Raw genomic sequence first — 16,741 nt, forward strand, 5'->3', positions numbered from 1 at the left:
TCCTTGATCAAACCTGATCATATTTAACTTTGAATGAATCCACGGTCTTTCATTTTCTATGGAAATAAAAGCAGAACCTCTTTCCCAATGTAACATATCTTTTGACTTCCATTTTGAAGTTAAGACATTTTAAAAATATATAGGTTGGTTTAGCCCAGCAGCATTTACAATCAAATGTCTTAGCAGCTATTGTTCCTTCCTCAGAGGCCAAAAAATTCAAAGAAAACACAATAACACATGGTATTCAGACTCTCTGTGTATTTTACATCTTTATGTGGCTTTTTAAAAATTACTTTACTCCTTCTTTAAGGACTATTATTTTAAAATTATATTTTTTTAATTGATGACTGTATATACTTTCTATTCTCTCTCCTGAGCCTATATATATATTTAAACACACTATAACCCATTCAGAGGGTTTTTTTTTCTACCTGGATCTGTTTTTACTAAGCATTAGTATTGTTTTTTGATTGGATGAGGCAAATCTTAAACTCTTATGTTAGCTACCGGAACTACTCAGCTTAGCGCATGGTGGTAGCGCATGGTGGTTGGTGGCTGGCAGCTGCCAGGAGACACTTTTCTGTACTGTGGCCAGCATGACAGACTTCAGGAACCCACCACGTGGTTTAGCTCATGGTGCCCTGGCAGCATTCTTTTATGTTGGACTTGTTTAATTCTGTGAAGCTGTGTTACTGTGCCTGTCTAAAACACCTGATTGGTCTAATAAGATGAATGGCCAATAGCTAGGCAGGAGAAAGGGTAGGTGGGGCTGCCAGGCAGAGAATAAATAGGAGGAGAAATCTGGGATCAAGGAGGGGTAAGAACAAGGATAGGAGGACACTAGTGGCCGTCAACCAGCTACACAGCCAGACATGGAATAAGAAGGAAAGAAAAGATACACAGAAATAAAGGTAAAAGACTAGAGGCAAAAGATAGATGGGGATAATTTAAGTTAAGAAAAGCTGGCTAGCAGGGGGCTTTTTACCTTTCTTCCTGTATGTCCTACTCTGTGTCTGCTGGCTGGTGGTTGCCTGGCTGGCCCCAGGTGTCTCCCTGTCTTTCTCACTCCTTCTCTCCCCTCTTCTTCCTCCGGTTTTTCTCAAGCCTAGATTTCTCCTATTTTTCTCTCCTCCTGCCAGCCCTGCTTATCCCTCTTTTGCCTAGCTATTGGTCATTCAGCTTTTTATTAGACCAATCAGGTGCCTTAGGCAGGCAAGGTGAAACAGTAACACATCTTTTCATAATTAAACAAAGGTGGCAGAAACAAATGTAATGCACCTTTACACAGTTAAAGTAATATTCCACTGCAAAAACAAATGTAACACATCTTCACATAGTTAAATATTCCACTACACACTCCCTCACTTGAGGTGGGTAGCGCCAGTGGCACAGATTTACCAGCTCAACTACCACCCAGGTCCACAGCTGGACCTTGGGTTGGCCCACCCTAACATCTACACCATCTAAGATCTGCTGGAGCTCATGAAGGGACTGGTCCTGTGGAATGATACCCACAGGATCTCCATTACTCAGGCAGCTGTGGGATATTCCAGGGGAATTCCAGTGAGGATCCAGTGATTATGGTGTAACAGAAACCAGAGGCCTTGAACCATACCAGTGACTCATTGCAATGAACATTTGCTAGAAAAACTGATTGGACAAAAGGGTATACTATGTGACACACCACTCCCAATGCCACCAGGGTGAATGAAGAAGTGTTAGAGATGCAGGAAAGGAGGAGAAGCGAAGAGGTTTAGTTTTGGTTTGGTTTTAGTTTGTGCTTGTTTTTGTTTGTTTTGTTTTGATTTTTTAAAATTTTCTTTTGGGGGGGTGTTGCAGGAGGGTAGGGATGATATGGGGGGGACCAGGAGGTGAGTGGAATTAGGATGTATAATGTGAAATTCCCAAAGAATCAATAAAGAAATTTGTACTCAGTTGTTTTTGCTCTTTGTTCTTTTGGCTCTTTGGGGGGCCTGCCACCCAGTTCCCAAATAAGGACACACAGAGGCTTATGCTTAATTATAAATGCCCAGCCTTAGCTTGGCTTGTTTCTTGCCAGGTTTTCTTAACTTAATTTATCCCATCTACCTTTTTCCTCTGTGCCTTTTCCTTTTCTTACTTTTATAGATCTTACTTTCACTTGTACTCCATGGCTGGCTGTATAGCTGGGTGGCTGGCCCCTGGAGGCCTCCTCCTTCTCTGGCCACTTCTCTCCTCCCAGATTTCTCCATCTATATCTTCTCTCTGCCTGCCAGCCCCACCTATCCTTTCTCCCGCCTTGCTATTGGCTGTTCAGCTCTTTATTACACCATCAGATGTTTTAGACAGGCAAAGTAACACAGCTTCACAGAGTTAAACAAATGCAACATAGAAGAATGCAACACATCTTTGCATCATTAAACAAATGTTCCACAGCATAAACAAATGTAACATACCTTAAAATAATATTCTACAACAGAAATTATGTTTTAAAAAAATCCACAGGGAAAAAAAAAAGAAGCAGCAGCATTCTGGAAAAAGAATAAAGCTACGCAAGAAAACTTGATGCCCAGGGCTCCTTTTTGTAAAGAGTTAAGGTTCTGTTCTTCCAGACTGCTTGTTCTGGTAAACTCAAGGGAAAAGCTACTCCCTCTGGATCATCATTATCTTTAATCAAAGCTTTTCCTTGGTGGATGTTCAAAGTTCTCTAAATAAGCCTCTCTGTATACAAGACTCACCGGACTTTGAGCTGAATGTAACAGATGGTAACAGCCTTGAGCTTTCCAGGCTGGGGTTGTATAGATGTGCCAGCCTTCCCAGGGTGGGACCAGTCATTGCAGAGGACCAGCGGAGAGGGTTTTATGGGTGAAGATGCAGAAGATTCATTACTTGACCTCAGACAAGGTGTATACTTTTGGGGAGGGGGGTTACTTATTTTATGGTAGGCTGGCTCCTGAGGTGGTTTAACTCTGAATTATCTTCCAGCTTTCAAATTTTATGATACAGGAAGAGTGCTTAACTACTTGAGTTTAAAATAGACGCAACAATGAATGAAAAAGAAAACTCAAATACACCCACAGAACCAGGGAGGCTACATAGCAGGGCGGATCCTAGGATGACTGTGGCTTATAAGTTTTGGTTTTACTCAATCACTGGGCAAGCCTCAATGAAACATTTCACTATTAGGATAAGAATTTGTACTGTATCAAGTTGATAATAGAAAAAAATAAATAAAAATGAGAAAAGAAACCAAAATTCATTCTCTACATCAAATACCATATTAGTCTATATCTGTCAGGAGCAGATAAACACAACCGAGGCACTAAAGTTGGGGCTTTTTGTTTTTGTTTGTTGAGACAGGGTTTCTCTACGTAACCCTAGCTGTCCTAGAACTCACTTTGTAGCCCAAGCTGGCCTCACAGAGATCCGCTTGCCTCTGCCTCCCAAGTGCTGGGATTAAAGACATGCCACAGCTGCCCAGCTGGAGTTGTGGCTTTTTAAAAGTCAGCCCTTTTCAACCTTCCTTCCTTCCTGTGCTTTCTCTCTTCTACATCTTCTTCCAGGAACTTCCTTCAGTTTGTCCACAGGAGGGGGCAACAGTGATGGCTGGGAAAGGAGACTTGCAGTGAACTGTTGCTCCAGCTGAAGCACAGCTTACATTCGCCTTGTGGCTTCTTACTCTGAAAAAAGCTGGGGCTCTCCCGGACATTGTAAGGGAGGAGGGAAAAGGAACTGGTAGATGACTCTAATCATCTGGTGTTTTCATCTGTGGATGAGGGGACCAAATACTCTCGTTTTCGTTCTTCTATATCAGGATGCCTATAATTCTTCTATAGCTCTGACATCCCCACAGCTAGGTAGCATGCTTCATATTCAGGTCACTTTATATGCAAGGCCTGAGACATACTGAATATCTAGTCAACATTCATTCATCAGGAATCAAATGAAATTCTACTGGGCATAAACAGTCAGGCAATGTCTCCATTTCTGATACCTTTTCTCTTCATCCACTTAATATCTGTGTAAATGGGTATCAGTAGTGTAGTTTTTGAAGAAGTGGATATAGAAATTGAAAGATTTAATTTCCAGGTTCATAATAACAACAGTAAACTGAAGTCATAGTTTTGCTTTTTCTTATGAAGGCATACATTCGATGGAATATTTTTTTCTTTTTACAAAAAACTTAGTTCTGTAAGTAGATGACCTTAAACACTTGACTCTCCTATGTCCACCTTCCAAATTCTGGGATTACAGAAGTCAGGCACTATATTTGGCTTTCTCTTTTGAGGTAGAAGCTACATATGAAGCCCAAGCTGACCTCGAAACCATGGCAATCCTCCTGTCTTACCCTACCCAGTACTGGGATATAAAACTGCGCCATCATGGGCGGTTTGATAGGCTACTTTTCTAGGCTTTAGTGTCCTTTTCTGTAAGTGGAAGTCCTTAAAAGTACAGAGTTGGCAGATTCACCAAAAACCACGAAACACGCAGTAAGTATACCCCAAAGGGAATGTCCTTAATATAAAAAATTACTCAACCTTTGTCTGAAATTCAGATTTAACTGGGCACTCCCGTTTTATCTAGCAGCACTGTACCCGGAAAGGCAATACACGTACAATACGTGTAAAGTCCTCATGACTATCCAAAGCAATCAGCGAGGACTCTGTACATTTTTTTGTTTTGCTTTTTGTCACTTTTTTTTTTTAAATCTGCGAGACAGTCCCATTATAAATGTTACTTTAGTAAGATCTGTGTCTAATCCCAAAGTCCACGTTTTCCCCTAAAACCAAAGCCCGCACTACAAAGAGTTTCCACGGCGGCGTTTCAGCCAGCGGAGGGTAGCGCGATCTCCAAGAAAGCTGGACGGTCTCTCCACCACTTTCAAAGCCCGGCCGATGGTGGAGAGCCTTAGGGGACTGGAAGGAACCCAGGGCTGGGCTGGCCGTCGCGGCAGCCCGGGCACACGCGTGGCGGGAGGACACCCTCGCTCGTCCCGCGCCCGCTCGTCCACTCAGCAGCCGCGCCGCGCCTCCGCCGCCCTCCCATAGGTCCTTCCGGGGGGGGGGGGACGACAGGCGAGGGCTTTGCCTTTTCCCGCCCGCTCCGCTGGGCTCGGGCCCTGGGCGTCCCCACCCGGCCTCCCGAGCCCGCCCCGCCCTTCCGGGCGCCACCGTCCCCCACCCGCCTCCAGGGCAGCCCGGAGGGGGCGGCCGCCGCCCTGGTAGCAGGCGGGCGGGGAGGCCTGGGCGGGCCGCGGGAGGCGGGACGGAAGGAGGGGCGGGGCTGAGCGCCTTGGCGCCGCGTTGCCATGGCAGCGGGGCGGGGAGGCGGGGAGGAAGCGAGCGAGCCAGCGAGCGGGAGCGGGAGGGGGGATGTGGTGCTGCGGCGGCCGCCACCGCAGCTGCCGCTGCCTGCTCGCGGCTGGGTGTCCCGGAGGCGGCTGCTGGGAGCCGCGGGAGCAGCTGCGGTGCTCTGCCATATTGTGTCTGGCCCGGCCCGGCCCGGCCCTCGCCGCCTCCGGTTCGCGGCGGCTGAGCTGACGGTGAGTCCCGGGGCCCGAGCGGCGCGGGCGGAAGGCAGCGCGTGCGGCCGGCGGCGCAAGGGCGTGGGGCGCGGAGGCGGCTGTCCCGTGACGCGCCGGGACATTTTTGTCCCGTGGAGAAGGAATTGGCGCCCGGCGCGGGGGTGTTCCCGGCGCGCGGGCTCGGGCGGAGCGTGGGTTCTCCCACCACCACCACCCCCCCCCCACACCCCTCGGGGGTGTGGAACTGAGGCGAGCACGGCCCCGTGAGGAGTTAGGAGTTTTCTCCCCGAGGTAATGACCGCCCGGAGGGGGCGTCGCGCGGCCCCAGCCCCAGTGGGCAAGCCCCAGAGGACGGCCGGCGCGCGCTCGGCTCGGCTGAAACCCGCGGCCGGGGAGTTGCGCGGAGCAAACCGGGGAGCCCCGCGCCACGTCGCCGCCGCTCGGGCTCTCCGATCCGAGCGGGACGGCGCGCGGCGTGGAGTCCCCGTCCGGCCCGGGCGGGAATGGCTGGGCCCGGCGAAGTAGTGCCCGGGAGGAGCCGCGCGCGCGCCCCGCGTGAACTTCGGGCGCGGGGCCCGGATGTGGGGTGGCCGACCCCGGCCCGCGCTCCTCGGGCTGGCGCCCCCCGAGGGTTAGCCGGCCGGGTGGGTTGGGACTTGGGACTGTTTCAAGCGTTGCAATATGGACACTTCCTGTTCGCCATCGCCTCCCGGGCCGACGAGGTTCCTTGTGCCCTTGGGTCCTCGGCTCCGCCGGGAGAGGTCCGCGGTGGTCGACGGCCTTGAGCTTGGGAGCTGGCCCCGAGTGCAGCGGCCGGCGGCGGCCTGGCACCCCGCACCCGGCGGGAGTAAGGGGAGGTAGTCCATGTGCGAGGTGCTCCGTCTCCACTCCAAACTCCGCCCCCGGCTACCCTCTAGCAAAAAAAAAAAAAAAAAAAGCCTCTGTCCCCACCGCACCTCACGACGCGACTTGGGGTGCTATTTCATTGGGAAGCCTCGCTCTCGAGGTCTTCTTGCACTTCGTTTCTGCTTTAAAACCTTCCTTTTCACCTTATGGGTGGTGCGGGGTGGGGTGGAGGGAGTCCTAAGTGCAGAGAAATGATAGACTTTTTTTTTTCCTACTCGCAACTCCGATGTGCGCGGTTAATTATTTCCAGGTTAGTTGGTGCTCTTTCTCCTGTCTTCTGATTGTGACAGCCACGTGGCCGGCTGAGTGCAATAGAGTGCTCTGGCGGCCAGAGGGCTTGAGGCTTCTCCGGTAGCAGGGGCTTTGTAATGGTTTAGTCTTGGGTTCTGCTCCAGACTTCTCTTGGTGCGCTCTGACACACCAGAGAAGGGGGTAGTGGAAAAGAGCCGAACCGATCGTGTCTAAGTGTTTTCACCTTAATCGTCTGGTGGCTTGGCTTTGCACTTCTGGTAAGGTGTGCATATTAACATTTCTGCCGTCCTTTGCAGCTTTGATGATTCATCTTAAAATTTCAGCAGTGTTAGGTATCACTTTATAGACTTGCCTGACTCTCAAGTCGTTTGAATTTCAAAACCATTAACGAGAGATTCTAATAAATGTAAAATGATCACATTCTGGTGTTTGGAGTTTATGAAGAAACTCATTTTTTTTCTTTTTACATAGATTAGCGATGAAAATACCTCTTTAGGGATAACTACTAGTCTGATTTGTATACAGCCAGATTTGGGATATTAATATGAAAAGAATTCATCTTAAGTGGGAAATTACTTTTTAGAATATATAAAGGTGAAAGGGAAATAAAGTTAAAAAATAAACTTTGGAGAGTAAATTTTTAGAATGTCTGTACATTCCTAGATACCAATGTGTCATTTTTTTTTATTGCTTTGGCAATTTGATTTGTTTCTGTAATACGTTTCTATTATACTTAGTTTTACTTGATCACTGAGCCATGGGAAGGAAACACCTTAGATTTGTAAAGAATTGGGGAGAGAAATCATTCCAAGTCCATATACTGGATTTTTGATTATTCTGTGATGATTGTGAAGGTATTGAAGAGGTGCTGGAGGGCTGGCCAATGTAGAAAAAATGGAATTGAGAAATGAGTGTGTGCTGAGCACTGAGAGCAGTGCTTAGTCGAGAAAGAAAATAAATGAACTGAAGAGGTAGCTATGCGAAGCCGGAAGACCGAAAACATGCTGGAAGATGGAACTTACGCTGTTTGCGATGAGGTCTAAAAGCAAAATGAAACTTAAAAGTATTACTCAAACTGGAAGTGCTTCTCTCTCTCTCTCTCTCTCTCTCTCTCTCTCTCTCTCTCTCTCTCTCTCTCTCTCTGTGTGTGTGTGTGTGTGTGTGTGTGTGTGTGTGTTTGTTTTGAAAAGATTCTCACTATATGGTCCTGGCTGCCTTTGAAATTGGAGTGACCCTCCTGCCTCTGCATCTTTTGTGGTTTTGAGACAAGGTCTCAGTATGTAGCTCTGGCTGGCCTGGAACTTGCTATGTAGATCAGGCTGGCCTGCCACTCCAGAGATCCATCTGCATCTGCATCTTGAATGCTGGGATTAAGTGTGCACCACCATGGATGGCTGCATGTGGTTTTGTTTTGATTGTTTGGGACAGGATCTTACAATAAGCCCAGGCTAGCTCCAAGCTTGGTGTGTAGATAAGGACAACTTTAAACTTCCAATTCACCTGCTTGTGTCCCAAGAGCCAGTATTACAGGTGTACACCACCACACTTGGCTTGTATGTGTTTAAAACTCCCGATGCACCTGCTTGTGTCCCAAGAGCTGGCTTTACAGGTGCACACCACCACACTTGGCTTGTATGTGTTTAAATTCCTGATGCACCTGCTTGTGTCCCAAGAGCTGGCATTACAGGTGCACACCACCACACTTGGCTTGTATGTGTTTCCTTGCTGTTTGTTTCAGCAATTCAAAAGAATGGTTATTTTTCAAATAAAATTTTTATTCTTTAAGAATTTCATACAATGGAACTCCCCAGATCCAACCCCACATCTATACCTACCCAAATTCATATACTCTTTTTTTTTTTTTTTTTTAAACCCAAGAATGGTTTCTGGGTCTTTTATTGATTTTGGTTTTTTGAGTCAGGGTTTCTCTGTGTCTAACCCGTAGAGTTCTGCCTGCCTCTGTCTTCGGAGTACTGGGGCAAAGGCGTGCACCACCGTGCATGGCAAGAATGGTATTTTTTTAAAATGTCCATTTTGTTGTTGCTGCTTTTAGATTATGTGTGTAATTTAATAACTGGGTTTTATGTAAATACAGTCTTCCATGAGAGCTCAGGGCTTTACCTATTTGGAGAAGAAAAAGATACCTAGATCTGATCTTTTTCTTGGGTTGAAGAAGTTAAACACAGGCGAGGAAACTTCAACTGAGAGGAGTTAAACTGTGTGTGAAGTAGGCGGTGTGGGCGATAAATGGAGAGGGGAACTGTAGAAGGCTTGGGTAGGTAGGAGAGGCTTCTGGGAGGAGAAAGACGATCGCTTTCTAAAGGGAACGTCTGTACTACCTCCAGAGTAGATGATGTCACCCAACCACGAATGTGAGTTTTTTCTTAACTTTTCACACTTTGGCTCCAGTCTTGTCCCACTGTTCTGTAGAAACTGTTAATGACGTACACCCCAGCGTGGTATACAATTTACTTTGCATCTCGGTTGACAATACTTATTTATTAGTTGGAACTACACTTGGACATTCCAGCGTTAGGCCTGGCTGAAATGCTGATTGCTGTAAGCCTTGGCTGTATCTGTGAGTTTCTCCGGTCCCACTTGACCCCTAGTCCTGTGTTTCTCTGGTTTGCCCAGCCCCACCGTCCACAGCCGCTTATAAAATAATGAATTACACAGAGGCTTATATTAATTACCAATTCTATGGCCTATTGGCTCAGGCTTCTTGCTAACTAGCTCTTACTACTTAACTCAACCCATAACTATTACCTGTGTATCGCCACTTGTTCTGTGACTTTACCTGCATCTCATTCCATGTTGCTCCTTGGATGGCGGTTTGGAGTCTGTCTCAACTCTTTTCTCCTCTCACTGTCTCTTTTGGATTTTCCCTCCTGGCTCCATCCTGCCCTGCCATAGGCCAGTGCAGCTTTATTTATTAGCCAATGGGAGCAATATATATTCACGGCGTACAGAAAGACATCCTACAGCACTTGGCCTCCTAGACTTTTAGACCTACCTTTACTTTCAACTGTAATTTGTTTTCCTTCTGTGAGAGCATATAATTCTTTAGGCTATAGCATTCTCTACTGCCCCTTTTCTAAAATCAATAAATACTGAGTACTTAACAATGTGCCAACCTGTATTACAGGAGCAGTGAATAGTACTGAACAAAAGGAATTCCTTCCTTCATGGTTTATTGTCTTTTAGATTCTATAACCCTAATTAGATTATACGCTTTGACCACTTATTAGGGTCTTGTTTTAAATATGTATACTCTGCCTGGTCTGAATAAAGAAGTGTGTGAGGTGTGAAGATGAATAGATCTGTCTTTATAAGTAAAGGTGGAAAAGGAACCACTTCTGAATTTAAATACGGTCTCATTTCCTCCAGGATGACTTGGAGGATGATGAAATCCTTTTCTGAGGAAGGCTCATTTGACTGCAGTGTGTGCAGCGCTCAGAGGAAATGGGAGGAACTGAAAGAGCGTATTTGAAGGAAAAAGTAATAACAATGAAGTTAGGAAGGATGTTTAATGACAGAAAGCTGGTGGATTAGTCTGCTGAATGTAGAGGAGTGGGAGATGTCAGAGTGAACATGACTTGGAGGAACGGCCCATAGAGGTTCAGAGTAATTAATACAGGGGTGGCAGCTAGTGGTATGAATTGTCATGAGAGGTAGTAGTTGAGTGTTGAGGACTAAGAATGTTGCTTGGGAAACTAGAATGTAATGGGCTTTGCTTTGGTGACATGGAGGTCTGTAATGAATATTGTATCAAGACTTGTATCATGCCTATGGTATTACTTTACGGATACTTTTAGTTCCACTACAGTAGAATACTGTCACTGTCTTGCCACCAAACAAAGACCAAAAGAACATTTATCCTCATTTAGTTTTTATTTAAGCAGACTTTGTTTTAGAATAGTTTTGCTTGTGCAAAAAACATGCAAAAAACCTTACCCAGTATCTCTGATAGGGCCTTTTGTGGTACATTGTCACAATTAAGGAAACAGGATTCCTATATTACTATTAAACATGCCATTCAGACTTCTCTAACGTACCTTTTTAATCCCATACCTACAGTTTTCTGGACTTTGATGGCATGAGAACTTCAAGACCTAATCAGAAATTTTATAGACTGTTCCTCAGTTGAGACTTACCTGATGTCTTTCTCATCATGAGCTCTGGCTTGTGGGTTTAGGGAGGAAGATCAAAGGTAAAGTGCCTTTAGAGTATATTAAGGGTACTTGCTGACATACCGTAGAACGGATAACCTTCATCATTGATTATGAGCTTTGCTTGCCAGATTTTATAATATATATATCTTATCCACCTCTCCATACCAGATCTGCTTTGGAAGCAAAGTATTCAGTACAGCCCATGCTCACAGGCCTTGACCCAATTCTGATCAATTTTTTTTTTTATTTCCTTCAACCTAATTTTCTTTCACATTAAAAAAAATTTAAACCTGCACTGATGTTTTTGAGCATCTACTGAGTTAGGTTCAAGAAAGACATTGTTATACCCCAGGTGTATGCCTGATTTAATCATAAAGTAGGATTTACTCTCTTACTATGTGTTCCGATTTCATTAGCATTTATAAATAAAATTTACCAAAGCCCTAAAAGTCTAAATAAAGCTCTTAACGTGGCTGTTTGTAAGCTACTGTCCTATAACTTAGTATGTGTGCCATAAAAATAGCTTTCCTTTTGTTATCAACACAGGTTTTCGTTCTTCCCAAGTAGTTAACACTCCTGATCAGTTACCAGCAGAGTTTAACTGTTGTCACCTGTCTTCAAAGCTCTGCGTGTGTGTGTGTGTGTGTGTGTGTGTGTGTGTGTGTGTGTGTGTGTGTGTGTTTTGAAAAGGCTCTCACTATGCAGTCCTGGCTGCCTTTGAAATTGGAGTGACCTCTTGCATCTTTTGTGGTGGTTTTGAGACAAGGTCTCACTACATAGCTCTGGCTGGCCTTGGAACTTGCTATGTAGATCAGGCTGGCCTGCAACACCTAGAGATCCTTTTGTGTAGCTAAGGCTGGCCTGGAGCTCCTGATCCTCCTTCCTCTATATGCTGAGTGCTGGGATTACAGGTGTGTGCTACCATGCCAGATTGGAGTTTTCAGGTGTTAAAGAAGTTAAGAATTTTCTTGCCTTTTCAGAATTTTTAGTGTGTATGTGTACAAGTGCCTGAGGAGACCGGAAGAGGTTGTCAGATCACCTGGACCTGGAGTTACAAGTAGTCGTGAGCTGCCCAATGTGGTTGCTGAGAATTGAACCCTGCTCCTCTGCAAGAGTAGCAGACACTTTTAAGCACTGAACCATCTCTCCAGCACTTCTTGGCTTCCTGAAAGTTACTACCTGATACTATGCATTTGGTTCTTTTGGCCCCCAGAAGCCCGTCTGGTTTGTTTGAGAAGTGCTCCTAAATCGATGTGTGAAAATATGTGTCTAGGAAACCACATTGGGAAAAGAACAGGGACACATGCGCAGATAGAGGTCGGAGGAGGGCTCGTGAGAGTTGGTTTTCAAGAATCAAATGCGGGTACCAGGATGTGGCAGGTGCTTTCACTTGGTGAGCCATCTTGCTGGCCCTCTTTTTTTTTTTTTTAAGACATGATCTAGCTGTATATCCAAACTGGCCTCAAATTTACTGTTTAGCCCTGGACTCAAACTTGATTCTCCTGCTTCAGTTTTCTGAATGTTAGGATCACAGATAAGTAGGTAGCATCACACCCAGCTTTGAAATTCTTTCTAAATTGTATAAATATACTTCAAGTTATGGATTCAATGAGTAGATTTAATATTAGATTTTGCAGTGATGTGGTGCTAATAGAGATCACCCACCCATCCCACCCCCATCCCTGAGATAAGGTTTCTCTGTGTAGCCCTGGCTGTCCAGATTTTTGTTGTTTTGTTTTTGAGACAGGGTCTCACTGTGTAGCTCTGGCTGCCCTGGAACTCACAGAGATCTGTCTGCCTCTGTCTCCTAAGTACTAGGATTAAAGGCGTGTGTTACCATGGGTGGCTAATATAGTTATTTTGAATTTTATACATAACCTTAGAGGTAAGGAATTTAGGAAAGTGATAAAAACATACCCTTGTGGTTTATCTTTTTGTTTGTTTGTTTTGTTTTTGTTTTTGAGACAGGGTTTCTCTGTGTAACTTTGGAGCCTGTCCTAGGACTCACTCTGTAGACCAGGCTGGCCTTGAACTCACAGAGATCCACCTGCCTCTGCCTCCTGAGTGCTGGGATTAAAGGCATGAGCCACCACGCCTTGTGGTTTATCATAAAAGAAGAAATACAAATAAAAATGGGAAGAAGTTTCTTTTAAATTTAAGATTTTACTGCACTGTGGCTTTGTTTCATTCTTAAAAGTTCACTTCAGTAATACCCCCACCCCTGACATGCACACACATTAAAATCAGAGTGTGGGATCTGGAATAACAGGTGGCTGTGGGCTACCTGACATGGGAATTGAACTCATGTCATCTAGAAGAGTATGAGCTCATAACTGCTGACCCATCTCTTTCCAGTCTAAATGCGCCTTTCTTTTATGCTGATTGAACACTTATTAATAATCATAGCAATAATTTCTACTGCTTATTAATTGTCTACTGTGTCCTGGCATGGTATTATGCTACTAGGCCCATGAGTATATAATTCTCAGCAACATCCCTGCAGAGAGTATTGTATTTTTGCATATATAAGAAACAAATAAGGAGAAATTATGTAAATGAAGTGCTGGGTATTTGAACACAAATCTATCATAGTAAAAATCCATGTTTTCTTTGTATTACAATCTGAAGTTTTTTAAGAAAATGGGTTATTTGTCAGAATGAAATGCTTACATATTGCTCTGTTCCAAGCAGGAGCAGTAAAGAATGCTTGATAGAGAAACTGTTATTTACATGCCTACACTGGCAGGAATCCCGCTACTTTTCTTGTTCCTGTGAGTTAAATAATGGGTGCTGCTCCCTGGGATTCAGGGAAGGTTCAGCGATCTGTCAGGCTGTGTAGGTGAGTTGGTGGCTGGTGGGTTTGCTTGATTGCAGATCTCACTGTTCAGTTGCCTAGCATGACATTTTGCTATAATTATTTTTTTTAAATGTTTGCTCACTAATATTACAGTTTTTGCTGGAGCATAAAAATGAATGCATTGTATCCTGCCAACAGTGATTTATAGCCTAATGTCTGTCTGCCTATCCATACTTCTCCCTCCCCAATTTTGTATTTTTTTTTTTTTTGAGGCAGGGTGCCATGTAGCCCAGGCTGGCCTTGAACTAGTTATATGCAGGGAAGGGCTGACCTTAAACTTCTGTTTTTCAGGTGTTGGTATTACTGGTATTCATGGTGTCCCCTATCTCCACATTTTTAGTATTTCTTAAATACATGCTAGAGTCAGTGTAGAGAGTTGTATCCAGCATTTGTGTGATAGTGTTGGTTTCAGTGTAATAACTGACAGAAAGCTGCTGCCCTGGTTTAGACAGGCAGGCCCCATCACTATATGTCTTACACACCAGCCCATCTTTACTCATTTATTGCTTCCTTAGCCATGGGAGTCATTTCAGTTACCTTCTTCGTGCTGTACTTTGTGAAGTGTTTTCAAAGTGGGCTTTGGGTCTTTCAAAGATGGTCTCCCCCGGTACTGGGGAGGATGGATTGGAAGAATCAGAGAGGAGCCTGTTAGAATGCCAGTGCAATAGAGCAGGTGAGCTGACCTTTCCTTCTGAGGCTTTCTCAAAGCACTTATTAAACATGTTCTGTTACAGTGAGCTGTGTGGCCCTTCCACTAAATTGAAATATTTCGTTGTGATATTCACTGGATAAATACTTGCTGAATTACTATATTGGTTTTTGAGACTCTCCTGTTTATGTCTGAAAAATAAATGTTCTTGGAAGTTCTAGAATGTCTCTTAACTAAAAAGATAGGTTTTACATATTTTTAAATTTTGCACTTTGGCCTACACAAATAAAGGTCAGATACTTTTAAAATGTGTTATATTTGAGGAACAACAGGTAGGTACTGTAGACTTATTACACTGCCAAATATTATAGTGAAATGTTATGCGACAGTCAGTCTCTTGGTTTGCCTTCTCATTTTATTAAACTGTGTTAGAGATTATTCCAAAAATGTTTCGTTATTTGTGTTGTGAAGTGAAATGTAGTTGCAGAAAACCATCTAGAGCAAATACATAACTTGAGTATTTGAGTTACTGTAAATCTAGCACCCACACAACCTCCTCCCAAGCAGGGACTAGAAGGTGCCAGCAAGAAGAAGCCCTTCCAGACTTGTAATCACAGAGTCCTTCCTTTATCAAGTGGCTGGGGTGTAGTTCACTAGTGGGCGAGGAGGCTCTAGGTCCCATCTCTAGCACACACTGGCTTTGGGGTTTTGCTTGAGATAGCACCTTGCCATGTTACATAGTCGTTTAGAATTGGACCCTCCTGCTTTGGCCTCCCTAGTTTCTGGATTACATGTCTGGCTTTAAAAAAAAAAAAAATCAGGCTTGGATTTAGCTATGCAGGTATGTATCCCTAGCCAGCAGTTAGGCCTGTTTGTTTGGGAGTGTCTTCTGATATTCCCCTTTTGTCTTCCTCATTTCCCACCCCTCCCCCACCTTGATTATCAACTTCTTCATCTTATGTGTCTCCTAAGGTTGGATATATATAATACGTTCACTTCTTTTCCTGTAATTTGCTAACATGAGCTATGTGATTGGGATTCTCCTCTCCCTTTTATTTATTGTTCTTGAACTCTGTCACTTCATGTTCAAGCTATTCCGACGTCTCTTGACTCCTTTCTGCTTCTGCTATTTTTCTTTTACGGCTTGTATGGCTTTTTATTTTTAAACTCGCTTTGAAATCTTTCATTTATTTCTGTGTATTGCCTGAGGGAGCCAGAAGAGGGCATTGGATCCCCTGGGACTAGAGTTACAGAGGGTACTGGGAATTGAACTCAGTCCTCTGCAAGAGCAGCTACTGCCCTTAAAGCCCCCTCTCCAGGCCTTTGTTTTTTGAGACAGGGTTTCACTCTTGCCCTCCCTGGCCCAGAACTTGAGCCGACCTTCTACTCGCCTTCCTAGTGCTGCACTTAAGGGCGTGCTGAGGTAAGCCAGCTTGCTGAGCAGTTTTCTCAAGCATGCTTTATTATCTAAAAGGGTGTAATTTTACTTATTTTTAATTGTAACTTTATAAATAGGGTTATATTCATATTTTAGCCATTTTTAAAAATATGAACTCTAAATTTTCAGGCAGTGACTCTGATAGGTCAAAATTCATGGAGTTCTCTTCTGCTGCATTTATCATTAAAGTTTTATGTGGATAGGCTTCTAAGATTTCCAGGCACTTTAAAAATTTCATTTGGAGGCAGGGTCTCACTATGTAGCCCTGGCTTCTCTGAAACTGCCTGTATAGACCAGGCTGGACTCAGACTCACAAAGATCTGTCTGCTTCTGCCTCCCACGTGCTGACAGTCCAGCTTTTTTTCTTTTTTGGTTAAATACAGTGTCTGACTTTGTAGCCCAGGATGACCTTGAACTCACAATTTTCCTGCCTCAGGCTTAGTGCTGGGGTTATAGGTATGTGTCACCATGTGTAGTTTATTCCCATCTGGACTGTTTCTTTGCTCGGCCCTCTGCTCCGTTTATTTCCATTCCCGATACTGTATACTAAGTGTGGGCTCTGTCCTGGAAGAGAGCTCCAGGGTCAGCTCCAAGAGTTCAGACAGACTACAACAACCCAGCTCTACAGACCTTACGGGGGGCGCGTGGCACTTCTGCCTTTGGAGCCTGTTAGCCTCCATTGACCAGTGGTTCCCTGGGGCGTCCCGGGCAATGCCTGTTGGTTGACTGTGTCCCAGCTCCCCCAGTCACTCCGTTGTTTCTCTCTCATTTAGACATGGACAGGAAACAAGGCTGTGGCCAGGCTGTCAGCCCTTTGTTTCTTGGTTTGTTGTGTGTGTTCTGCGGGTTAATGAGTTTGGGATCTGCTCTCCAGTTGCTTTCTGTTGGTGGTGCTGGGGCTGAAACTAGGGCCTTGCACATGGTGGGCAAGTGTTCTAACCCTGAGCCGCGCTCCAACCTTAGT

At 44.8% G+C, this 16,741-nt stretch overlaps 1 protein-coding gene across 3 annotated transcripts in view; it reads left to right on the top strand.

Annotated features, from left to right (window-relative positions):
- Nucleotides 1–5,328: 5,328 nt before the first annotated feature.
- Foxn2 (forkhead box N2) overlaps nucleotides 5,329–16,741 on the top strand; it is a 51,973-nt gene continuing 40,560 nt past the window's right edge. The window contains exon 1 of one of the 3 annotated variants that reach the window (XM_052746522.1): nucleotides 5,329–5,521. The gene's annotated coding sequence lies outside the window, so the exon portion shown is untranslated. Of the gene's footprint in view, nucleotides 5,522–5,660; nucleotides 5,795–6,824; nucleotides 6,919–16,741 lie in introns of those variants that run through there. The other 2 variants (XM_052746523.1, XM_052746524.1) reach the window with 2 other exon arrangements.

This window comes from Peromyscus californicus, unplaced genomic scaffold (genome assembly GCF_007827085.1).
Source record: "Peromyscus californicus insignis strain IS unplaced genomic scaffold, ASM782708v3 Scaffold_1__1_contigs__length_55948999, whole genome shotgun sequence".
In the NCBI taxonomy this organism is placed as follows: domain Eukaryota; kingdom Metazoa; phylum Chordata; class Mammalia; order Rodentia; family Cricetidae; genus Peromyscus; species Peromyscus californicus.